The following is a 27,549-nucleotide window of genomic DNA, read 5'->3' on the forward strand; positions in this document are numbered from 1 at the left end:
AGTTACCCTACAGGTCCTGCATCTCACTGTTTCTAGCTCCCAGGGTTATTTATTGTGCCACAGGTCATTTTTTCTATGTCCAGAATCATTAATATACTGTAGAATTGTATCACAAAACTGATTTTACAGACTTTACCAATTGTCAACAGGACGTACCCTATTGCTAACTCAAACATGATTTGTGAGCATTTAAATTATATTATACATTTCTTTAGCCTTGCCAGAGTAAAGGTCTACCACCAAGGGAATTATGTTTTCCAGTTTTACCTGTGAAGCTCAACAAGAAAAGCATGTTTCCCCTTTAGTATACTATACATGTGCACCGAGTTCTCAGTCAGTGCCTTGTGAACACAGCAATGAAGAACATTCGCTAACAAACACATGGCATACAGTGGAAATTGAGATAGCTGCCAGACTCATCCACCTTACCAACCATTCAGTGTCCACCACCCCTCTCTGCCAAGCCCTTCACTGGCTTCCCATTGCCCAATGAATAAAATTGAAAACACTAACAATAACATGCAAAGCCATTTACAACTCTTTACTGAGCTACATAATCAATCTTGTCTCCAAATATAAGTCCAACTGTCCTCTTCACTCTTCCCAAGACCTCCTGCTCTCTAGCTCCCTTGTCTCCTCCTCCCATGCTTATCTCCAGGACTTCTCCAGAGCCTCTCCCATCCTCCAGAACTAACTACCCCAATCTGTCCGGTTATCTCCTACTCTGTCCACTTTTAGGCAATCCCTGAAAACTCATCTCTTCAGGGAGGCCTATCCTGCCTTCAGCTAACAACCAAATCTTCTACCTTTCTCATCAGTTCATCCCTCACATTTACTACCTTTTGTTACACCGGCCCCTCCCAATTAGATTGTAAGATCACAGGAGCAGGGCCCTTCTAACCCTGTTGTATTAACTTGTATTGTGTACAAAAGGGGCTCCTGCGCTCTATGACAAAAAAATGGAAGATAGCAAAAGGAATGTTCTAGCAGGAGCAGCAAACACTCTATGAGTGAACTCTCAATATTAAAGACAAAGAACAGGGGGGGAGGGGTGTGTTGCGCTTCCTAAATACCAACAAAACAATTACAATAAATATAGATCACATAGTATAAAAAAACCTATAAATAATTCTTAAAGTGTTCAGTGAGCAGTGCTTAGAACTTAAAAGGTGTATTAGATTGAACAACTAATGTATAGTGTTCATATGTATTATTCCTGTGTCTTAAAATAAGCAGAAACAGTGCTTAAGACCATAAAGTGCATGAATTAAAGTTAAATAGACATCTGTGATATCAATGCAGCAAAGTAATAGAAAGGGTATATGTGATAATCTAAGTGATCAAAAACATATAAACACATAAAATCGGTGATCTAAAATGTGTAGAAAAAACAGAGGAATGTCTCAATTACATTCCTTAATAAAAAAAGTAAAATAGCAGCAAAAACGTGAATTTCAATAAAGTGTCCCATACACAGTTCAATCATGCAATTTTCCGATGTGATTTCACAGCCGCAAAAAAAGTGCAATGTGCCAGGGCAACTCTCCTCCAACGGTGTTCCGTGCCAGTGCTGGTTATATTAAACAATTACCTTGCAGCTGCAAGGTATGCAGCAGAACAGCAAATATTGCAGGGAAGACTCAGGGGGGTCAGCGGGGCTGTGGATGGGAGCTTCTAACGATGCCGTTCACCCTTGTAGTTGTGGCTAGTGTAGCAATGCTCAAAACAACAAGTAAAGGAGAGCCTCCATGGTGTAGTATTTCAGTCAAATATTTTATTAAAATAGCTAAAATTACTCACATAGAAGAACGAGTAAACGAGCACACAGCTTAACAGATCTGAACGATTTCCTTAGGTACAGACGTCACTTCCGGTCTCCTACGCGTTACGTCTCGTATGGACTTCAACTGGGATAATTGTGAAAGGAACGGAAGTGCTTTTGAGTGTACTGGGCGGACGTACGTCCGCCCACAATTAGCATAACTAAACGTACGATCAAGGAAGATGGGGAACGCACGTCCGCCCACTATTTACATAACTGGACGTACGATCAAGAAAGACGGGGAACAGTCGGAAAGCCCACTATTACCATAGTTAGGGCGTGTATTAAAGGAGCGAGCCAATTAGATTACGTGGGTGTATCCGACTTTATGTTTAACACTACAGTCCGCTCGAAGTGATTCATTAGAGCGGATCCATGTAGTGTAGATAAGGAGAAAACGAACGGCCAGACATAGATTACTTAGAGAAAAACGGACGAATTATATGGAGCCCATAATTAAAACGTGCTTTGGGAGGAACGATATATGTGCAAACACAATGTCCCTCCACATCCAATATTGGAAAACGGAACAAGTGCTCTATATTCACATATATAAATATATCAACAGCCATTTTCTCGAAGCCCTCGGATAACAATGAGGAACGGCCATTGTTTTGGTGGCAAGCCATCTTAATACTAGCACGGGGGGCGGCCATTAATTTGATTATAGAGAAAAAACTAAAGAAACAAAACAATGTTTCTTACTTTTTAAGATGCCAGAAAGCATCACACCTGGCAGTAGTAAGTTTCTTACTTTTTAAGATGCCAGAAAACATCACAAATGGCAGTAGCAAGTCGTTAGTATCCGACAATCATTTCTAGACACCCAAATATGTGCATATGTACACTTAGAGATGGGGCAATTATGTATATATATATATATGTATATATGTAAAAAAATGTATACATATAAATAGATACAATAAAGCGATAAAGACCAGAAAAAATATAAAACCAATAGAATCAGTTAAAAAAACAGACTTTTAAAAAAGGCACAGTCCTATATTAAAAAATATATCTATAGATAAAAGGATCGCGGAAATGACGTATGTATTGACAACATAATCGGCTAGAGGTATCTATACACTAAGTCAATATCTATAGAAATTAAATTTAATATAAAACGAAGTTACGCGAATTAAAATTAAAAAAAATAAATAAAAATCGAGATTTAGAAAATTAATTAAAATTCAGTGGACAGAACGGGAGGTGGAATAAAAGGCACTAAAAGTTACTGATAAAACAGTTCAAGTCGAACTCAATATTCAATCCTCTAGGGGCAAATGTATCGAGGGTAAATATCCACTTCGACTCTATTTGGCTCAAAGTCCTTACTTTATGTCCACCCCTCCAATGTTTGACATAAGGGGTGATGCCCCAGAATTTTTAATCTTTGGGGTCTTTTTTGTGATGAATAGCAAAGTGCTTGGAAACACTATGCTTATCATAACCCTTTTGAATGTTCTGTATATGCTCCTTGAGCCTAATCCTTAAAGGTCTCTTTGTGCGGCCAACATATTGTAGGCCGCAGCTACATTCAAGAGCATATACAGTGGTGTGAAAAAGTGTTTGCCCCCTTCCTCATTTCCTGTTCCTTTGCATGTTTGTCACACTTAAGTGTTTCGGAACATCAAACCAATTTAAACAATAGTCAAGGACAACACAAGTAAACACAAAATGCAATTTGTAAATGAAGGTGTTTATTATTAAAGGTGAAAAAAAATCCAAACCATCATGGCCCTGTGTGAAAAAGTGATTGTCCCCCTTGTTAAAACATACTATAACTGTGGTTGTCCATACCTGAGTTCAATTTCTCTAGCCACACCCAGGCCTGATTATTGCCACACCTGTTCACAATCAAGGCATCACTTAAATAGGAGCTGCTTGACACAGTAAGGTCCACCAGAAGATCCTTAAAAGCTACACATCATGCCGAGACCCAAAGAAATTCAGGAACAATTGAGAAAGAAAGTAATTGAGATCTATCAGTCTGGAAAGGGTTATAAAGCCATTTCCAAAGCTTTGGGAATCCAGCGAACCACAGTGAGAGCCATTATCCACAAATAGCGAAGACATGGAACAGTGGTGAACCTTCCCAGGAGTGGCCGGCCGCCCAAAATTACCCCAAGAACGCAGCGACGACTCATCCAAGAGGTCACAAAAGACCCCACAACAACGTCCAAGGAACTGCAGGCCTCACTTGCCTCAGTTAAATCCCTGCTTTTTAATGTATTGACTTTGTTGTTGCAGCGTTCATGCCTCCACCATCAGGAAAAGACTGGGCAAAAATGGCCTGCATGGCAGAGTTCCAAGGAGAAAACCACTGCTGAGCAAAAAGAACATCAAAGCTCGTCTCAATTTCTCCACAACACATCTTGATGATCCCCAAGACTTTTGGGACAACATTCTGTGGACCGATGAGACAAAAGTGGAACTCTTTGGAAGGTGTGTGTCCAAGTATATCTGGCGTAGAAGGAACACTGCATTTCATAAAAAGAACATTATACCAAGAGTAAAATATGGTGGTGGTAGTGTGATGGTCTGGGGCTGTTTTGCTGCTTCAGGACCTGGAAGACTTGCCGTGATAAAAGGAACTATGAATTCTGCTGTCTACCAAGAGATCCTGAAGGAGAATGTCCGACCATCTGTTCGTGTACTCAAGCTGAAACGAACTTGGGTTCTGCAGCAGGACAATGATCCTAAACACACCAGCAAGTCCACCACCGAATGGCTGAAGAAAAACAAAATGAAGACTTTGGAGTGGCCTAGCCAAAGTCCTGACCTGAATCCTATTGAGATGTTGTGGTATGACCTTAAAAAGGCCGTTCATGCTCGAAAACCCTCTAATGTAACTGAATTAGGACAATTCTGCAAAGATGAGTGGGCCAAAATTCCTCCAGGACGCTGTAAAAGCCTCATTGCACGTTATCGCAAACGCTTGGTTGCAGTTGTTGCTGCTAAGGGTGGCCCAACCAGTTATTAGGTTTAGGGGGCAATCACTTTTTCACACAGGGCCATGATGGTTTGGATTTTTTTCACCTTTAATAATAAACACCTTCATTTACAAATTGCATTTTGTGTTTACTTGTGTTGTTCTTGACTATTGTTTAAATTGGTTTGATGTTCCGAAAAACACTTAAGTGTGACAAACATGCAAAGGAACAGGAAATGAGGAAGGGGGCAAACACTTTTTCACACCACTGTACAGCGCCTTCTGTATTACAGCATATAAAGTCTCTAATTTTGTATGCGTTACCAGTACTTGTGGACGAAAATTCGAAGACTTTTGTAGGTATCACCCCTTATGTCAAACATTGGAGGGGTGGACATAAAGTAAGGACTTTGAGCCAAATAGAGTCGAAGTGGATATTTACCCTCGATACATTTGCCCCTAGAGGATTGAATATTGAGTTCGACTTGAACTGTTTTATCAGTAACTTTTAGTGCCTTTTATTCCACCTCCCGTTCTGTCCACTGAATTTTAATTAATTTTCTAAATCTCGATTTTTATTTTATTTTTTTAATTTTAATTCGCGTAACTTCGTTTTATATTAAATTTAATTTCTATAGATATTGACTTAGTGTATAGATACCTCTAGCCGATTATGTTGTCAATACACACGTCATTTCCGCGATCCTTTTATCTATAGATATATTTTTTAATATAGGACTGTGCCTTTTTTAAAAGTCTGTTTTTTTAACTGATTCTATTGGTTTTATATTTTTTCTGGTCTTTATCGCTTTATTGTATCTATTTATATGTATACATTTTTTTACATATATACATATATATATATATATATACATAATTGCCCCATCTCTAAGTGTACATATGCACATATTTGGGTGTCTAGAAATGATTGTCGGATACTAACGACTTGCTACTGCCATTTGTGATGTTTTCTGGCATCTTAAAAAGTAAGAAACTTACTACTGCCAGGTGTGATGCTTTCTGGCATCTTAAAAAGTAAGAAACATTGTTTTTGTTTCTTTAGTTTTTTCTATATAATCAAATTAATGGCCGCCCCCCGTGCTAGTATTAAGATGGCTTGCCACCAAAACAATGGCCGTTCCTCATTGTTATCCGAGGGCTTCGAGAAAATGGCTGTTGATATATTTATATATGTGAATATAGAGCACTTGTTCCGTTTTCCAATATTGGATGTGGAGGGACATTGTGTTTGCACATATATCGTTCCTCCCAAAGCACGTTTTAATTATGGGCTCCATATAATTCGTCCGTTTTTCTCTAAGTAATCTATGTCTGGCCGTTCGTTTTCTCCTTATCTACACTACATGGATCCGCTCTAATGAATCACTTCGAGCGGACTGTAGTGTTAAACATAAAGTCGGATACACCCACGTAATCTAATTGGCTCGCTCCTTTAATACACGCCCTAACTATGGTAATAGTGGGCGTTCCGACTGTTCCCCGTCTTTCTTGATCGTACGTCCAGTTATGTAAATAGTGGGCGGACGTGCGTTCCCCATCTTCCTTGATCGTACGTTTAGTTATGCTAATTGTGGGCGGACGTACGTCCGCCCAGTACACTCAAAAGCACTTCCGTTCCTTTCACAATTATCCCAGTTGAAGTCCATACGAGACGTAACGCGTAGGAGACCGGGAGTGACGTCTGTACCTAAGGAAATCGTTCAGATCTGTTAAGCTGTGTGCTCGTTTACTCGTTCTTCTATGTGAGTAATTTTAGCTATTTTAATAAAATATTTGACTGAAATACTACACCATGGAGGCTCTCCTTTACTTGTTGTTTTGAGCATTGCTACACTGGCCACAACTACAAGGGTGAACGGCATCGTTAGAAGCTCCCATCCACAGCCCCGCTGACCCCCCTGAGTCTTCCCTGCAATATTTGCTGTTCTGCTGCATACCTTGCAGCTGCAAGGTAATTGTTTAATATAACCAGCACTGGCACGGAACACCGTTGGAGGAGAGTTGCCCTGGCACATTGCACTTTTTTTGCGGCTGTGAAATCACATCGGAAAATTGCATGATTGAACTGTGTATGGGACACTTTATTGAAATTCACGTTTTTGCTGCTATTTTACTTTTTTTATTAAGGAATGTAATTGAGACATTCCTCTGTTTTTTCTACACATTTTAGATCACCGATTTTATGTGTTTATATGTTTTTGATCACTTAGATTATCACATATACCCTTTCTATTACTTTGCTGCATTGATATCACAGATGTCTATTTAACTTTAATTCATGCACTTTATGGTCTTAAGCACTATTTCTGCTTATTTTAAGACACAGGAATAATACATATGAACACTATACATTAGTTGTTCAATCTAATACACCCTTTAAGTTCTAAGCACTGCTCACTGAACACTTTAAGAATTATTTATAGTTTTTTTTATACTATGTGATCTATATTTATTGTAATTGTTTTGTTGGTATTTAGGAAGCGCAACACACCCCTCCCCCCCTGTTCTTTGTCTTTAATATTGAGAGTTCACTCATAGAGTGTTTGCTGCTCCTGCTAGAACATTCCTTTTGCTATCTTCCATTTTTTTGTCATAGAGCGCAGGAGCCCCTTTTGTACACATTGAGCTTTTAAATATCCTTTACTCCAGCTGCAAATATGGAGGTCTTCTCTTTTTTAGAGAAGAGAACAATTAACTTGGAAGAAGTGTTCAACGCTACCAATATAGAAACTAAAAATAAAAATAACAACATAGAGCATCTTGCAAAAAAACTTAGGTACAATATGGAAAAAAGAGTGAGCTTATGGTGGGACACTACCACCTTCCTAGACGTCTCAGGTGGGACATCCCACCAAATGATGGGTTGATGGACCAGGACTCAGTAGATGAGTGGTTCAGGTTTTTTAACGAGAAAGGGTTAGAACTACTGCAATTTCTACTAAAAAGAAAACAGAGAAAAATTTAAATTGTAGAACAAAATATTGAGCAAATTAAGAGTGATCTGGAGCTATTTAAAGACTCTACGGAATTTCTCACTCTAACTACACAGCTGAATAAAGATCTGACTAAGAAAGACAAGGAAGTCCAAACTAGAAAGAGCAAAAAATATACCAGAGATATGGGAGATTTTAAAAATGACCAGGTCTTCAGATGGCAGAGTCAATTGGGACGTCTAGATCCCATTTCCACATACTCTACACCTGAAAGACCTGTTAGACTTGAGGCAGCTGCACCTCCAGTCAATTCTGCTTCTGTATCATACAAGTTACCCTCAACGAATGGGCAGACTAAAAATAAGATGAATGATCCCTCAAAGTTAAACAAATCCAATGATGGGCAGAATTTTCCCAAACAATCGACACCCCAACAGCCAGAAAGGAGACCGTCACATAACCCCTATACTCCTAAAAAGGGGTGGAAGAAACCTCATTGGAAAAAAGCCAATAATAAGAGGTCCAATCATGCTGACAATTGGCAACACCCCCCTTATGAACAACCTCGAGGCCCGTATCACCCTCCATACAGTAGAAATCCTGCACCTTACTACGACTACAAGTGTAGAGAAAGAGATGATTGGGGACCGCCACAGGCGTACCAGCGACCATATGACCAACACTCCGTCCCCACGTATAACCACTACGCACCACTCAGAGATTATAGAGATGATGAAAGAGAAGATAACTACTACCAGACCTATTACCCTGACTCACACGAGAAGAGGGCTTTTTTAGGGAGAGATCTGGATCATCATCCCCCAAGGGCGAGAGATATACAAGAGGAAAGAGAAGTAAGTCCAAAATAAAGAGAGGCAGAAGAGCGGGAGCGCGAGAACAAGCGAAAAAGAGAATAAAAGGCGAAGGGGTGTTCAACCTAAGCGGTGTCCCCCTAACAACAGAAGAAATCGCTGTACTGGATAAGGGTCTTAAATTTGCCCCCAAAAAGAACTTGGACAAGTTTCAGACCTACGTAAATATCCAGAAGTACATTAGAGGACTCAATATAAAGAAATATCTGATTAATAACCCCATAAAAACTCAGGCCCCCCCACCCAATGAAGTTGTACACAGCACCTTAAGAAATAAGTCGGTTTTTAACCCACAAATTAATAATAACAAATTTGTTGACGTTTTTAAAAAGATTGTTGTCGAAGATCTAAAGGTCCTAGAGATTAAGAAACAGAAAGAACCAAATTACATGAAATGCGGAATGAAGTGGTTAAGTGAGCGGAAAGACATAGTGATCCGCCCGGCCGATAAAGGAGGAGGAATCGCAATACTACTAAAAACCCAATACAATGAAAATATGGCAAAATTACTAAATGACCCTAAAACCTATACACCGTTACCAAAGAATCCCGTTTTTAGAGGAAGAAAAGAGCTCGAATTGGTGGTGTATTTGGGTTTAAAAAAGTCGATTCTGAACAAAAAAGAGGCTCAGTACCTTATACCAGAATCAGTAAGGACACCAATTATATATTACTTGCCGAAAATTCATAAGGATAAAATTAACCCCCCTCCTCGACCAATAGGAATGGCATAGCCTCACTTACCTCAAGAATAGGATCGTATATAGACAACTTTCTGCAACCAGTAGTCAAAAGGACGAAAGCATATCTTCAAGATACAAAACATGTTTTACAGATCTTGGAAGAATTTTCGAATGACGGCCCGTTTATTTTAGTGACGCAGATGTGACCTCGCTTTATACCATAATCCCCCACCACGAGGCTTGTGAAGGTGTGAAATGGGGCCTAAGAAGACATTCCCAACTTGCCTGCTTTCAAAGAAAGTTTATAGTCAAATGCCTTGACTTTTGTTTAAAGAATAATTATTTCTGGTTCGATCGAAAGTTTTACCACCAAGCGACAGGCGTCGCAATGGGCGCAAAGTTTGCCCCCAGTGTCGCCGGGTTGTTTATGGCGAAATGGGAGGAAAACGCAGTTTTCTCTGACACACCGTGTGAACTGATAATGTACAGACGATACATCGACGACATAATAGTGTTGTGGAAAGGAAGTAGCGCTAGTCTGAACGAATTTCAACAGAGGCTGAACCTCAACGATTTAAATATAACGTTGATGTGGAACACAGACGAAAAAGAAATAACGTTCCTGGACCTGACAATTATACAAGAAGATGGCAAACTGCAGACCAAAACGCACTTCAAAAGCGTCGACAAAAACAGCTATCTCCCGGTCACAAGTTGCCACCATCATAACTGGCTTTTTAACATTCCCAAAGGCCAGTTTATGAGACTGAGGAGAAATTGCAGTAAAGAAGATGGATTCTTGGAGCAGGCTAGCTCTATGGGTCAGAGATTCTGCGATAAAGGCTATGACAAGAACGTAATCCTGGAAAAAATAACAGAAGTTAAGAATATGGATCGCCGGAACCTCCTCAAAGAGAAAGAAAAGAGTATTGAACTGGATAAAAGTAAAAACAAGAAATCGAAAGAAGGAAGAATAATTCTTGACTATAACAGCCAATATAAAAGTATAGAAAAAATAATAAAAAGACATTGGCACATTCTATTGAATGACAAGGACTTACATGAAGTTTTACCTTCAAGACCACATTTCACATATAGAAGTGCCCCAACCCTAAGGGATATGTTGGTAAAAAATATACCAGACCCCCCCGCGAATAACTACACGTTTTTTACGGGTAAGGGGTTTTACCCATGTAAGAGGTGCTATGCATGCACAAGGGCAAGTAAACCTACAAAAGTCTTCGAATTTTCGTCCACAAGTACTGGTAACGCATACAAAATTAGAGACTTTATATGCTGTAATACAGAAGGCGCTGTATATGCTCTTGAATGTAGCTGCGGCCTACAATATGTTGGCCGCACAAAGAGACCTTTAAGGATTAGGCTCAAGGAGCATATACAGAACATTCAAAAGGGTTATGATAAGCATAGTGTTTCCAAGCACTTTGCTATTCACCACAAAAAAGACCCCAAAGATTTAAAATTCTGGGGCATCACCCCTTATGTCAAACACTGGAGGGGTGGACATAAAGTAAGGACTTTGAGCCAAATAGAGTCGAAGTGGATATTTACCCTCGATACATTTGCCCCTAGAGGATTGAATATTGAGTTCGACTTGAACTGTTTTATCAGTAACTTTTAGTGCCTTTTATTCCACCTCCCGTTCTGTCCACTGAATTTTAATTAATTTTCTAAATCTCGATTTTTATTTATTTTTTTTAATTTTAATTCACGTAACTTCGTTTTATATTAAATTTAATTTCTATAGATATTGACTTAGTGTATAGATACCTCTAGCCGATTATGTTGTCAATACACACGTCATTTCCGCGATCCTTTTATCTATAGATATATTTTTTAATATAGGACTGTGCCTTTTTTAAAAGTCTGTTTTTTTTTTTTTTTTTTTTTAAATTAGTTTTTATTAAAGAGAAGGAGTACATACAAGTCATCGCATACATAACAACAGAGGAGCGGTACAACCAGTAAGCAACAACCACCCAGAGAAATACTTAGACTCCAACATGAGTAGCTCAAAAAATGTACATGACTCCCCTCAATTTTAACCAGAAGAGGAAAAAGAGAAAAGGAAAGTCCAGATAGAAGGAAGAAAGCAGGGGGGGGGGGGTCCCAACTGCCAGACTGATAATTCAGAGAATAAAACAGGATATACATATCTCATCAAAACAAATCAAAACAAAACCCAAACATGGCTACAGCACATTACACAGGTCGGGATACCATATCCGCATACGGAGGTGTATACTTAAAGGCGACCCAGCAGGCCCATATCTTTTTTGCAAGGTCAGACTTGCCTCTCAGAGAGAGTGTCATGTCTTCCATGTAGTATAGGTGATCAACTTTGAGCAGCCAGCAACGGAGCGTGGGAATCTTCCTCTGTTTCCAATATCTCGGGATAAGAGTCTTTGCCGCATTGAGGAGATGGGGCGTAATAGAGCGTTTATATGAGCCTGCTGGCTGACCCGAACAGTGAAACAACACATGCCATGGATCATTAGGAACCTCCCGACCCTGAATTTGCTGGATCCAATATAGAACTGCGAGCCAAAACGGGCGTATTCGTGGGCAGTACCACCAGATGTGAGCGTGGGAGGCACGCTCACCGCACTCTCTCCAGCAGAGCGGTGAGGTCTGGGGGAAAAACCGGTGCAGTGTTAAAGGCGTATAATGCCACCTGGTCAGAAGCTTGTAGGACATCTCAGCTGTTCTGGCGGACCCCGAAGTGGCGTGCGCCCTGTGAAGAATGGTAGATACTTGGGCAGGAGTGAGTTCCTTATCCAAATCTAGCTCCCAGTTGCGGATAAAAGTAGGTGTCCTGTGAGATTCTAGGGATATCAGCAGGTGGTAAAAATAGGAGACGGGTCTCTCCACAGGTAGGGCACCTGAAAAAGCAGATTCCAGCGGTGTAAGATCGGACACGGAGCGTAGTGGTTTAGGGAGAGATCGAACAAATGCCGACAGTTGACAGTATTTCCACCGATCCATGAATGAGATAAGTGACTCCCCCATGATGGTGGGGAGAGGGAGAACCCCGGAGGGGCCGGTGAACTGATGAAGGAGAGTCTTGTCCCCGAGGCTCCAAGGGACACGTGAGCAAGGTCCCATATTACCAGGTGGAAAATAGTTGTGGCCTGACAAAGACAGCAAAGGTGAGTTATAGAGCCCGGAGCTTTTTTTATACAAAGAGTCCCATACTGCCAGAGAAGAGGTCGTTAGAGGTGAAGAATCGGTAGACAAAGCCCTATATTGCCTTGGAAGCCACATAAGGTTAGAAAGGTCAGTCCCACCCAACATCGTTTCCAGCTCGACCCACAACTTAGTATTTACACTATATTTCCAGTCTGAAAGCCTGGCCAGCACAATGGCCTGGAAATAGAGTCGGAAATCCGGCACCGCCAGGCCCCCCGCGCTCCGTGGGCGCATAAGCAGGGACCGTGGGAGTCGGGGTTTCCTCCTATTCCAGATATACCTGTAAACCATCGAGTGTAATATAGTGAAGAAACCCACCGGCACCCCGAAGGGGATCATTTGCAGCAAGAAGAGCACCCTGGGCAGCAGGTTCATCTTCACTACCCCAATCCTACCCATCCAGGAATGACCTAACTGGGACCACTTCTGGAGGTCTGATCTAAGCGTATTAAGAAGCGGGAGAAAATTGGCCCGGAAAAGAGCAAGTGGATTGGGCGTTAGGTAGATACCTAAATATTTCAGGCGCCGTGTCTGCCAAGTGAAGGGGAAAGATTGTTTAAGATTCGTTGCTACAAGGGGAGGGACCGTTAAATTTAGAATTTCAGATTTAGACATATTTATTTTGAAATTAGAAACCCTGCCATAAGCGGTAAATTCGGCTATGAGGTTAGGGAGAGAAATCAGGGGCTGTTGCACATAAAACAAAATATCATCGGCATAGGCCGCATATTTGTGGTCCGTCCTACCCACTAAAACACCGTGTATGTTCGGGTTACGACGGACAATAGACAGGAAGGGTTCCAACGATATTGCGAATAGTATAGGCGAAAGCGGGCAGCCCTGGCGCGTACCGTTATGTAGAGTAAAAGAGTCACTGAGAGTACCATTAACCCGCAACTGGGCCGTGGGATGACTATAAAGAGCTAAAATTTGCGATCTGAGGGCAGGGCCGACCCCGAGATGAGACAACGTCGCCATAAGAAACTCCCAGTCCACCCTGTCAAATGCCTTCTCAGCATCCGTGGAAAGCAACAGGGTGGGCTGGGACCGACGCCGTACAAGCGACATTAGTGTGATGGCGCGTAGAGAATTGTCGCAAGCCTCTCTCCCTGGTATAAAACCCGTTTGGTCCCGTGTAATCCATTGTGGGACCAGAGGCAATAATCTATTCGCAATTGCCTTAGCGTAAATTTTGGCATCAATGTTAAGCAACGAGATAGGGCGATAGCTTGCACAGTCGGCCGGGTCCTTCCCGTCCTTAGGTATGACCGTAACATGGGCATGAATAGTCTCCGGACGGAGAACACCGCCGGACAAGGTCACATTAGCGTAATTAGAAAGGTGGGGGGAGCAACTTATCCGCATAGAAGCGATAATATGCCACTGAAAGGCCATCTGGGCCGGGTGCTTTGCCCTTCGCCATATCTCGTAGTGCTCTCAATAATTCCGTCGATGTAAATTCCCCTTCCAGAGCAGCGAGGGCCACAGCGGGGAGCTGAGGGAGGGCAGCTCGGTCCAGATACTCCTGAATGAGCCGCCGCCTATCGTCCCCGTCGGAATCTATGCGGCGGACATGATAAAGATGCTGGTAGAAATCCTTAAATTCCTTAGCTATCTGAGGAGTTGCGTAGGCCATGGACCCCCCCCGGGGTTCTAATTTTAGGTATAAACGCAGCGGCTCTCCGTCGCCTAATGGAAGCAGCTAACAACCTACTAGGCCTATCCCCCCACTCGTAAAAGCGCTGGGCCACCAGCCTCGATCTAGACTTCTGCTCCAAGTGTAGGAGGGACTTCAGGGATTCTCGCTTCGCTGTAAGGGTGTGTAAAATGGGGACTGAGAGGCTCCGCTTATGAATCCTCTCTAGGCTCCTAATCTCCGCAACCAACTTAAGCTGTTGTGCCAACCGTTCCCTCTTCTTCCTGGCCCCCAGTTCAATAAGTTTACCCCTAATAAAGGCCTTGTGCGCTTCCCACAGCACGCCCGGGGAGATCTCGCTACACATATTAGTCTGAAAATAGAAATCCAACTCCTCACCCAAGACCTTCCTGTCCGCCTCCTCGGATATGAGGGATTCGTTCAGCCGCCAATTAGCAGCCTTGGGCGGCAAAGATTCAACCTTAAGGGTAAACGAAGTCGGAGCATGGTCCGACAGGGGAGAGGTTTCAATGGCCGACTTAACTAGGAGTGGCAGGTGCTGGTGATCAAGAAAACAGAGATCAATTCTCGAATAGGTATGGTGCACCGGGGAGAAAAAGGTGAAATCACGTTCGCGGGGGTGCGCGATCCTCCAGGTGTCCATCAACTGCAGCTCATGAAGTTTTGTGCGTATACATTTCAACTGCTTATAGGACAAGGGCGAACTCCCCCTGGAAGTGTCCAGAGTAGGTTCCAGAGCCGCATTGAAGTCACCCGCCAGGACCACACAACCCCCCGCGAAGTCTCCCAGTTTAGAAAGTGTCGAGGCGACAAATGAAGCTTGGTGTCTATTGGGGGAGTAAAGAGTAGCCAGAGTGCATGACATGCTGCCCAGAGTGCCCCGGAGAAACAAAAAACGGCCAGCCGGATCACACAACATAGCATCTAACTTAAACGCGGTACCCCTCCGAAACCCGATGGCCACGCCCTTGGCCTTAGCAATATCCGAGAGGCCATAATACCAGGTAGGGTATTTGGGGGAATATAATTTAACGGAAGTGGTGTGGGTGAGGTGGGTCTCCTGTAGAAAAACCACATCACCTCGGAGACGGTTCAGTTCCCGGAACAATTGATGTCTCTTCCCAGGGGCATGAAGGCCCCTAACATTAAACGAGATAAAATTCACCGTAGCCATCGGGTCACAGAAAGGGGGCACCCACCGCCCACACCCCCAAACAGCAAAACAACCAAGGCAGATAGGACCCCCCCCACCCGGGGGAAGGAATTGGGCAGGGGAGGGACGGGGACGAGGAGGAAAACCAAAGGAGAGAAAAGAGAAGAGGGAGAGCGACAGGTAGAGAAACAGAACAGTAGAAAACAGAACAATAAAGAAAGCAGCATAGTAGCAGGACTAACCGCACGCAGAAAACTGCAGTGCAGAGGAGGGTCACACGCCCAGCCCGCGATCCCCACACCCCCCCGCAAAGCGGGGCAAGGGCACCGGGACCCCGGGCAAGGCGGCACCCACCAAGAGGGGGGCGGCGGAAACCAGACCACCGAGGACAAACCACGCCATCGAGGGCCAGGGTCACGCCACGGCAGTCCGGCACCGGCGCCTCAGATAAACTCACTACATAAACATTCCCAGTAGAGAACATCTAATGAGGAAAATAACGGCAAATTGTAAATAACAGTGGTCCAAGCAGGGTCAATAAACAGGATTTAAGTCCAATCAGGAACTGACTACGGAGCCAAGAGGAAGGTGAGCAGGTTCAGGGACAAAGATCACAGGGGCCCACGGATGTGCCATAGGGCACGGCAGAAGCGCAGTCATCTGGCGGGGTATAATCGGGGAAGGCCCCATAGATCGAGCACTGACAGGCATCCGGGTCTTCAAAAACAAACAAAAAGAAAACATCAGGAACAGGGTAAAACAGAAAAGAACATCGTCCCGATGTGGCAAAACACGAACAGCAAGGGAGGTAATCCAGAGGCCAAAAACCAAGTCAAATGGCAAGTACTAGGAAAACAGCATCCCGATTGCAGGATCCTAGACGTCCGCGAGGACCGGAGAGAGAAAGCAGAGCACACAGGGATAACCGCACGTCGCGCCGTTCAGGGATGCACCTGGGATGCCAGATCCGCAGCCAGAGGTTTCCGGCCCGCTCTGTGCCATTGACGGTCAGGAAGCTTTGGTGGTGGCGGGAGGACATCAGTCCAACCCGGTAACTCAGGCACGTCAAGATTCAGGTCAGCACAGAATCGTGGTAAGTCTTCAGGGAACCTTAGGACAGAGGTCTTGCCATTGACCGAGGCGATTAAAGCTGCAGGGAAGCCCCACCGGTACCTGATAGAAGCTGTCCGCAGAAGCTCCGTGAGGGGACGCAAGGCTCTACGCCTATCCAAAGTCTCTTTGGCCAGATCCGGAAACAGGGTGAGAGAGGCGCCTTGGAAATCAAACGGCGTGGCATCCCGGGCCTTCTTCATAATTAACTATTTAAACGGATAATGATGGAGTCTACAGATAATATCTCGCGGGACCTCTGTGGTCATGGAGCGAGGTCGGAGGGCCCTGTGGACCCGGTCGATTTTCAACGGCGCGTCGGGCGCTCTCCAGAGAAGGCTGTTAAAAATGCCCCTGACTGAAGGCAAAAGGTCGTCGTCTCCGGTCGCCTCCGGAAGGCCACGGATCCGAACGTTATTGCGTCGGTTTCGGTTCTCCTGGTCCTCGATCTTATAGAGAGCCGTACGGTGGGCGATCGTAAGTTGACGGGTAGTCGTCTGAAGCGATCGTATAGCAGACGCATGTCTGTCCAGTCGTTGTTCCGTCTCCTCCACACGTACCAGTACCTGCTATAAGTCCGAACGGACCGCCGACACGTCCTTCCGAATCGCTCGTTCGAGGTTCAACAGCATCGAGGCGAGGTCGGCTTTAGTCGGGAGATCACTCACCCTGGTAGCTATCTCGGCAGGTCCGGCCAGGTCTCCCTCATCCTCCGATTCGGCCGAGGTGTCGGGCGAGTGTCATGCACTTTATGGTCTTAAGCACTGTTTCTGCTTATTTTAAGACACAGGAATAATACATATGAACACTATACATTAGTTGTTCAATCTAATACACCCTTTAAGTTCTAAGCACTGCTCACTGAACACTTTAAGAATTATTTATAGGTTTTTTTATACTATGTGATTTATATTTATTGTAATTGTTTTGTTGGTATTTAGGAAGCGCAACACACCCCTCCCCCCCCATTAAATTGTATTGTTGCTTTATTGTCCCCCTTTATATTGTAAAGCGCTGCACAAACTGTTTGCACTATATAAACCCTTTATAATAAAAATAATAAGATCTCAGGGACAAACATAAGGTCTCGGGTTAACCCCGTTGAATATCAATAGTGCAAGAGATAAACAATATATAGGTTTGTTTTATCAAAAATAAGGCACTGAGTTATGGGCTGAAAACATAGCTATGAATCCAGCTAAAGGACAGATATAAAAATTATTCTTAAATTCCTTGTGGGGGAACACTTGGGCATAGGTTTAATTTACCCCTAACATGCATTGCTACAGGCGCAGATGAGTTGTTTATTTTCTGTATGCTTTTCCTCCATACTATGAAACTTCTGATTTGAAATTCATAGATGGTGAGATTACAACCATCATTTGAAAAGTATTTGGAAATATACTAACATCTGCTTTATGGTGAACAAAAACGCAAATATTTTTATTAGCCAAATTTGCTAGTGTCAATGCCAAATTGGAATTATGCATGGTTCAAGACACACTTCAAGAGCAATGTCTCTACCATGGCACAGACTAAAAGTAAATAGAGTGACTGGGATATAATTTGAGTGATTATCTGGAAGAATAAACTAGTGAGATCCCCAGTGGTACACACATCACAGTGTCTGTTTCCTTAGGCCCCAAAACTTATGGTTAAAAACCTAACCATTTAAAAAAAAAGCCTAAATATTAAGGGCACAATGCTGAAAGTTGCTAATTTGCAGGGAATTCATACAGCCTAAATGATTTTTTTGGATCACCTGCATATGTAGACCCTAAAACAGAGAAAACAATCCTTGTAGAGCAGCCTGGTATTGTCAATGAAAAATATTGGCAGACTGAAACAAGACTTGGATACACGATTACAACATCCTTTCTTGAGCAGGACTGAAAAAGAGTTTTCTTGTAAAACAGCTATTGCACAAGTCTGAATCACAATTTTTGCACAAGTCTGATAATGTTATTTTGTTTTTTTTGCCGTTGGCAGAAAATGTATGATGAATTATCAATCTCTCTTCCACACATTAGGTTTATTGAATGAATTAATCATATAGTTATTGATGATGATTTATTCCCACCTGATAAGGTATAGTGGTTGTTAAGCCACTTTTTGTTGTTGCTACAATCCTCTTTGTTATGATAAATGCTGTGCCCCACTGTATGTGTTTTGTAAAAAAAATCTACCAATAAATACCTTATTTTATAACACCGCTTGGTGCTCGTGTGACTGCCCACCTCTCTCCTCTACAGGTCTGACAGCAAAGTGGGTGGGGACAAGAAACCCCAGCTGATGTCAGCCAGGAGGAGGAGATAGAGGACCGGTCACGTGAGCACCGAGCGGTGCTATAAAATAAAGTATTTATCGGCACATTTTTTTACAAAACACGTACAGTGGGGCACACTATTTATTATAATTTATGTATTATTATAAATAAATATTTATTATTATAGAGAGGATTGTAGTAACAACACTAACTTATGATACCAGCAGAAGGAGGGAAGCACTGGTACAAGCTGACAGGAAGAGAGGGGAAGGGGACAGAGGAGGACACAGGAGAGCAGAGAAGAGAACTTTAATGGGGGCACAAAAATTGACCACAGTGTTAGGGCTCAGCAGCCATGATAAACCTTGGCCAGTTTATAGGGGGAGGGCAGAACCAGGCAGAATTAGCAGGTATTTCAGGTCATATGGTGGGCCAAATTACATAGCACGTGTACTGTGCTGTATAACATGCTTTAGGGGAATGGAATCAGTTTTTTTTTTAGGGTAGCAAACACTTTAACAGTTGTTGATGATTTGAAGGATTGCACCAGCGATAATAGTGAAATCACAAAGTATGTATACCACAGAAATCTTAATATTATGTATCTTGTGCAGATAGTATTTTGTCAGAGTAAGAAAAGTAGAACTATAAGCCTAAATACCAAATCCATGGTGCTTTTGAAAAATACACAGATTTACCCTGTGGAAACACAATTATTTTAGAGGCTTTTGAAGCTACTACACAATTATCTTGTTTTTTTGTTAGATTTGAGGCCCAACATACTAGAAGAATTCCATTTAAGAACAGGTCTTTTTCACACTTTGTGCATCATAAAAAGTGGGCCCTAAAAATGTATTTTTCATCTGCAGTATAATCATTCTGTTTGCATTAAATCATGTGATAATATAGGCCATGTCAAAACTGGGGCCTTTTAAATGCCCTGGCTTAGGCTTCATTCATATGGACCCTAGCACCCATACTGTACTACTGGAGGTGGATGTATAGTAGATGCCAAAACAAATGCCTTCTGTATGCATTATGAATGCTAACACTCATCTGAATGAGGTCTAAAATAAAATCAGTAGTCAGACTTTCTATATTGCTTTATGCTAGTGATGAATTAATAACCACTATAGCCAAAATTTGCATAAGCATTTTTAAAGGCAAAATACCTTTAAAGGAACATAAAAAAAAAAAAAAAAATTCTCAAAAAGTGACGTTCTGCTTAAAAAAACAAGTTAAGTGATAAAGTATGTTTGCTTGTTTTATAAAAGTGGATTTTAAGGCAGTCCAGTGACTTTCTAGGACCCTTTCTTGAGTTTTGCAATATCAATAATAGCCAGAACTAACAAATAATGAATCATGCTGAAGAAAATGTACCTGGTAGCTAAAGAAGATCTTGAAAAGTTGAGACGCCCTGTGCCTGTTGTTGTGCCTGACATATGAAAATCTATTTATATAATGACTAGATGAAGAAATTAATGCTGTATTACACAGAAATGAAATGCCTTATGATGAACAACAAATCAAATCAAAAAGATATACAAACTTTCTACAAAGATACTTGATGGTTTATGTATAAAACATTTGCTGAATGAATGTGACACACATATTTTGTGTTATAGCTCATATATCTCATATGATCATTAGTGGTCCATAATGCAATATTTTTTTTAAATATCCCAATCAGGAAAACAAATAATTTTGACTACTTGCAGGTGCTCACGACCAGTAAGGTAGTATACACAGAATACAGCAAATTTTGTGTGAGCTGTGTGAATGTGTGCCACAGTGTGTCAGCAAATGTTTAAACATAGACCCCTAGGTGTTTGCTAAATGGGTTGCTAAATAGTTATTCACTGAGACTCTTTTAAACATCAATTGTAGTAATTAAAAACCAACACATCCTGCTAGTATCTAAGACAGATCTGCTCAGTTCACATTAGACCACGTGGGTTATTGCTTTAGAAAAATGCTAAACTTTTGGTAAAGAGAATGCTCCAATCAAGAAATATCACATTAAGTGAATATGCTGCATTAAAAATTATTTAGATTGTAGTGTATACTAAAACTATGTGAAATTAATCAAATTAATATAACTAATTAATGGATATGATATACACACAGAATCAATTTAAAAAGCTTTGTGCATAACTGTGTTCAAAACCATAAACATAAACACATAATATATAGAAAAGTGTTCCTGTGCAATATATAGTGTCCAAATATGTTGTAAATGACCGAGCTGAACATAAACAACACTGCAGAGGATATGTGATTGAGATCATAAGGCAAAGTCCTCATAGGCATATAAATCGCATCCAAATCGCATCCAACTGCGTCTCTAGTAACGTGATGTTGTGAATTCATTAAGAAGAAAAAAATCATAATACATTTAATATTTACTGTCAGAGAGGTGAGATTTGTTTAGGCCTCAAGAACAGATGAACCACAATTTTGCTATCATTGAACTGTTACCCTCTTGGAGAACTTTAAAGCAAAATATATGATCTCATGTTTACTACATCAACTATTGAAAACTTTTACAAGCATGCATTGAGACAGAAACTCGCTGGAACAATGGTGTATCTCGTCACAAAACAAGGAGATATTTACCTGGTTTTAATGGATAAACAGAAGCGACAAATAACAGCCATGAAGACAAAAGGTTAAACTATTGTGTTAGAGTAGCTAACACAACTCATTGTGTGAATTTTTAGGAACTGTTTGGACAAACCAAGTCATCTTTAAACATCCATGGGACTGCTCAAAGTCCATCTCTACACATGGTGTTAGAGAGATGTGAGAGGAATATCCAAGTCAGACATATTTCAAGTAATTCAAATTATATGTGATATTTGTAGGTCACCAACAGAGACATTATAATTTTAGTATCCGATGAGTTGATGAAATCGGTTATAAAGAAAATATATATAAAAGTATAAGGTTATTAGTAGAATTGTTTTAGGAACAAATTAGTATTAAGACAAACATATGATCATGATATGAATGTATAGGAATTTAACCTATGTTTAGATAAACAAATATTGATTGGATACCCGAATTATACATGTATCCATATAGATAGTAATTGTATGTGATATTGTTTGATATATATCTAACTTGTGTCCTTTCTAAATGGACTAAAGATTAATAGATATACATTGATATGCATATATATCACCATTTTATGCAAATGAATTAATCAATAATTATGCTAAGCGTATTTGATAGTATGTAGTTAGTAGAATTCCCAGTTTGAGAGATTATTTTCACTAAGGTACAAAAAAAATACACAATATAAAATTAAACATATCACTTATAGAGATAAACCACAAAACACATGTGAGACACCTGGTGGTTGAAGGTGTAATTGCCTTAAAATCCCGAGACTCCCGGGAAAGCTAACCATTACATGTTGCCTGCCAATGAGCAGGGAACACATACCCTCTGGGCAGAACTCAGTATAATTTTATGATCTTTTTGTTTAAGAGGATATTTAAGAAACTAAAAAGATGGTCAAAGGGAGAGAGCTGAAAAGAGAGAGTCAGGGGGAAGCTTAGGGACCCCCCCTGAGAAGGGACACTGGAAGACTCCCAGACAACTGACACTCATGCACCATGCATGAATACATATTTTTACATTCACGAAGATCCCTGCTCCTTGGAACTCGGAGGTCACACAAAGTAATTCCTCTGTAAGAGAATCTATGTTGAAAGCCACGGCAGCCATCTTAAAATTCCTGGTAACCAACAATCCACACTAGTAGCCAATCGGAATGGGTAAATATTTTTGTTTATTATATCTTCTATGTTCTCTTAAATATTGATGTTTTTGAATATTCTATTATTGAAAATATTTCTCCCGAATCAATAACCGCCTTTTAGATTTTTCTCTAAATTTAATTTTTCATTATAAATTTCTTTTTTTGCATAGATGCCAATTTTATTGACAAACAAATGTCTAATTTATTTCACATTGTTAACCACTTACTTACCTGCAGTATAGTAATGGTTGGAACGTGTGAAATACAGACATTCTGTTTAATTGTCAATTATCAAAAGGTTATTGATTCTACTGAGAAGTGATAATGGTGATGATTAAGTCCAAAGTACGACACTCCCATTTTGAGGGTATTTCCATTAATTGTCAAAATGATCAAGTAATGCAATCAGTATTTTAATATTTCATGTAAATATTCGTTTTCTGTCAACCAATAAATGTAGCTATTTTGTATGATCACTCGTCTCCGTGAAAAAGTTTCACATGTATAGACTGTGTCATATAGATTGTTTCTGTATCTTAAAAATATCTTCGTTAAAAAAATTACTTAGTAAATATTGTGCGGGAGAATGTCCTTAAAAAGCACAACAGTGATAAAAGTTTGTGTAATTCAGGAACAATAAAAAGTGTGATCCAAGATGTGCTGGCTTGTCTTTACTCAGGTGCCCCTCCTTAGGTAGTATTCGCTCACCTTGGAGCGTGCGACTTTGCTATTAAGCTAAGTCAAAGCATGCATGTGAGCCACCTCTGGGCTCTTTAAAATGTCAGACTCCTGGGTTCCTCAGCATAGTTATCCGTTATATGTGAAAGGAAAAACTTAATAGTGCAATTACATTTTAAACAATTAATTTCACTAAAGCAAAGCTCCCCATCTGGGGTACTCACATTTATCAAGTGCGTCAGTGCACCATTCTATGATGAACATGTAGCAGATTATACCAGGGTGGTATCGGGATGATAAGAGTGTCCTCCTTAGCTTACAAGATGTCTTGTCGTGCCGTCCTGACCCCTCCCCAACTAGTGTTGATACAAGGATATGGTATCTACTTCAGGGAGACATTTTAAATTGGTTTTGTGTGTATTTCATATACATTTATTAGTTATATTAATTTGATTAATTTCACATAGTTTTAGTATACACCATGTAGCGCCGGCTCTTAAAGAGCACGCGCTATGTTTTTGAAATTTAAGGTTACACCTGAACTGCAGTTTGGTTTGGGTACAATTGTTCTAAATTTGGACCTCAGCATCAGTCTGACTGGACTATAGGATGTTCAGACTGGCCACAGGGGGCACTGTCTCTTCTGGCAGGCATGGAACCACAGTCTGGTTGGATGCTTTATGGTTACCTTCTCTCAGAGCCTGCCCAGTGGGAGTGTCATTCTTGCTGTGCTTTCTGGGAGAGGGTACTTAAGAGCGGATGTCACGTGGTTTGGGGTTCAGGTCCAGAAGTATGTTCTGACTCCATGGTTCTGGTCCTCCTGACCAGCCCCCAGGAAGGCTATGAACTGGGGTGTGGATCCACCCGACTTATTGTCTCGGGGCTGACTAGCCTGAGGCAAGGAAACTAAAGAAGGATTCCTAGGTGGTCCGGTGCCGTCTCCAGTAGTTGGAGAGGCCCAGTAACTTTGTAGCTATCCAGAGGTGGACTCTTCATAAGAAGGCCACGTACCGGTTGGCTTCTTAGCAAGAGCCTGGTGGGACTGAAGTACCTAAGTGAATCCAGTCTCATGGGTATCACCAGACTGGCTGAAAGATCCAGGTATCACACAAGTGTTCCACAAGTTTTAGTTTCCTGCATGTTCTACAACAAGGTCTGTGGCAGAGACTTATTTCTATATGTTCTACAACAATGTCTGTGGCAGAGATTTGTTTCTGAGTTAATCACCTTGTTGGCTGCTAGGCCTTATGAGAGAGGGATTATCCAACTTGAGTGAACATCCAGTTGTGAATGGCTATTCTCTGGATTTAGTTAAAGTAAGCAAGTCCTTCATTATTGACTTTGACATTAAGAGTACCTGGACTTTCTTCCTAACCCTCTGATCCTATTTTAAGAGACTGTTCGTTGACTACATTTTTTGAAAATAAAAATCCATTTATGCGGATCTGTCGTCAGTCTCTAAAGTTACTGGGCCATCTACCACGGGAAACCCCTAGACGTAAATCGAGGGGAAGTAGGTAATGGTGAGCCCAGTTAAACCAGCAGCTCCTTTGGGGGTAAGTGCTACAACTACAATCGATATAATTTTTAGAGCAGCATATTCAATTAATGTATTTATCTTTGCACGATATATGTGACCTGTTCAACGCTAGCAGCTTTTAGATCATTTATTTATCTTTCATGATACATGTGATAGACTTAATACCATTAGTCTCTGGGTTATTTAAACCATTTCAAGCACCTAGACAGTGGTGGCTTGCAGGATTTCTTTCTATTTCAGAAATATCACATCCTGGAACAAACAGGGGGAAATGTATTTATAAAGGTGAGAACATCCCAGGCACCAAGAAGATGGATCTTATTCAGATCACTATACAAAGCCATGAAATATCAAAACATAAAATACTTTATGACTCGAGAATCTTCATGCAAGCTATGCCTGAGTTAAATGTGTATAGTATGCCTATGAGTCTCTCTCCTCCCCTTGATATGGAAGCTACAGTCCTGTCAGATTATTAACTCTTTCTGCACTTTTGCTCACTGATCCTAATGCCCTGTGCACATGACCGAATTCCACTGAAACTGTCTTGCATACACACGATCACACCAAAGTCCACCCATCAAGAATGCGGTGACGTACAACATGTACGACGGGACTAGAAAAAGGAAGTTCAATAGCCACTGTGCCACCCTTTGGGCTCCTTCTGCTAATTTCGTGTTAGTTGAAGTATGATTAGAGATGATTCAAGCTTTTCAGACTCCTGATTTTTCAGATCGTTATACTGCTGCTCAGTTTGTGCTTGCGGGTTTGTATCTGGTTTCCAGTACGTGCAGCCCGCTCGTTGCTGATTTTCAGCTTGCTCTTCACAGATCTTGCTGTTCTTGTGTGTTCTGTTCTGACCAACTGACCATTTTGAAACCACTCATCGTAAAGTTCGTGCTGTGTGGGGGCTTGGTGTTGGGATTTATACTTTGACCCAAGTCAAGTCCATGAACAGGGTGGGGAGGAGTTCATGGACCAAGAATTGGTTACTCCAGCATGACCAATTCTCGCACATTCCTTTACTTCGTGAAATCCAGGAGAATAATCCTGATGATTTCAGGGACGTTCTCAGAATGGTGGACCCCGTTTTTCTCCGTCTGTTGGCTTTGCTGACCCCTTATATTAGCAGGCAGGACACCTGCATGCGGGAAACCATCACTCCCAAGCAGAGGCTAGTCTCCACCTTGCGGTACTTGGCAAAAGGGAGAAGCCTGCAGGACCTCAAGTTCTCGACAGGCATCTCCCCCAAGGCTCTGGGGATCATTATTCAAGAGACCTGTTCTGCCATCATTCAGGTCCTGCTGAAGCACTGTCTTTTGGTATAGGTCCTGCAGAAGGACTATATTAGGGTAAGTTTTATCCTTTAACATCACATTATATGTATTTAATGCTTGCTAATGTATAGTATTTATTTCATCATTCCCTAATTCCCTAATTCCCATGATTGTAATATGCTGTGAATTCCCCCTTTAGCCTCATGCATGCTGTAAGCTTTTAATGCTCTTTTTTTGTCCTTCATGCATATTTGCCTTCACTACCCTCCCCAGCATGCTATCCTGGGCCCACCCTGGGCCCATATACACCTATAGCCTAGTCCCTTAACAATGTAGTTTGTCAGCTCCATGGTAGTGCTTTACCCAAAACACCCCCTATAATGTGTACAAATGTTATTTGTGTCCTTAAATTCAGGCAGAGGCTTTTTTTGGCTCTCAAAGTCATCTCCCCCTAAAAATTTTACAATGGGCCATCAGAGGGAGGGAGGAATATGATAAGTGGACCTTACATTTTGTCTGGAAATACTCCTTAAAAAAAATGTTATACTGATGTTGGATAAAAATGTTTGTGTCTAATCTGCTTGCAATGTTATGTGTGGCCTCCCATTTTGCCGACCGTTAGGACTTTCTCAACAGTGGAGGGGCTATAGATGGGAAGCATGTCCACATCGTGCCACCACCACATTCGGGGTCTTACTATTATAACTATAAGGGGTTTAATGGTATAGTGTTAATGGCGGTGGTGTCGGCACAATATGAGTTCCTCTATGTGGACGTGGGGAAATATGGCCGGATGTTGGATGGAGGAGTCTTTGCCCAGATGGAGTTTTACAAACGTCTCCAGACTGGTGGCCTGGCATTGCCACCTGATGCGGACAACGTGGAAGGACTCCCATTCGTCTTTATTGCCAATAAACCGTTTGGTCTGGGCGAGCACCTGATGAGGTCATTCCCCCAAAGGAACCTCACCTTGCAGAGGAGGGTTTTTAACTAGCGGCTGACCAGAGAGAGAAGAGTTGTTGAGAATACCTTCTGGATAATGGCCAGCCAGTTCTGCCTGTTTCTGACAGGAATCCATATGGCGGACTACAAAATCAACCATATCATCCTATCCTGCTGCATATTTCACAATTTTTTAAGGAAAAATGGCCAAAATTACATTGCCTCAGTTGGACCTAAGGCCAGACTTCCTGTTAATCCTCTGACAGGCCTGGATATTGGCCGTACTGGCTTGGCCCCCCAAAGCACTCGTAAAGTTCAGCAGAAATATGTCAATTATTTTATGGGTAGGGGGCCATTGCTATGCCAGACAATGTGTAAAAACATTTTAAAGAAAGAATTTTCTTTATTGTTTGTGTTTGTTTTTGGCTGTCTCCTAGGTTCTCCTAATGCACTTGTAGTGCCAAAGGGGTTTTCCTTTAGTAAATAAGCCCTGTTGCCAATGTAAACACAAAATTACTTCAAAAACTGGTATTGACCATTGAAAGAAGAAGTCACACATTGTTGATGAGCAACGTTTTTACTCTGTGCACATTCACACATGTATGTTTTTTGTTCAAAATAGGCATGTTTAATAACATAACATACACAACTGGAATTTACAAAGTTCAACGTAGAAAACCAGAAGGC

Source organism: Lithobates pipiens, unplaced genomic scaffold, assembly GCF_037356315.1.
Source record: "Lithobates pipiens isolate NorthernLeopardFrog02 unplaced genomic scaffold, aLitPip1_a1.2 Scaffold_16, whole genome shotgun sequence".
In the NCBI taxonomy this organism is placed as follows: Eukaryota; Metazoa; Chordata; class Amphibia; order Anura; family Ranidae; genus Lithobates; species Lithobates pipiens.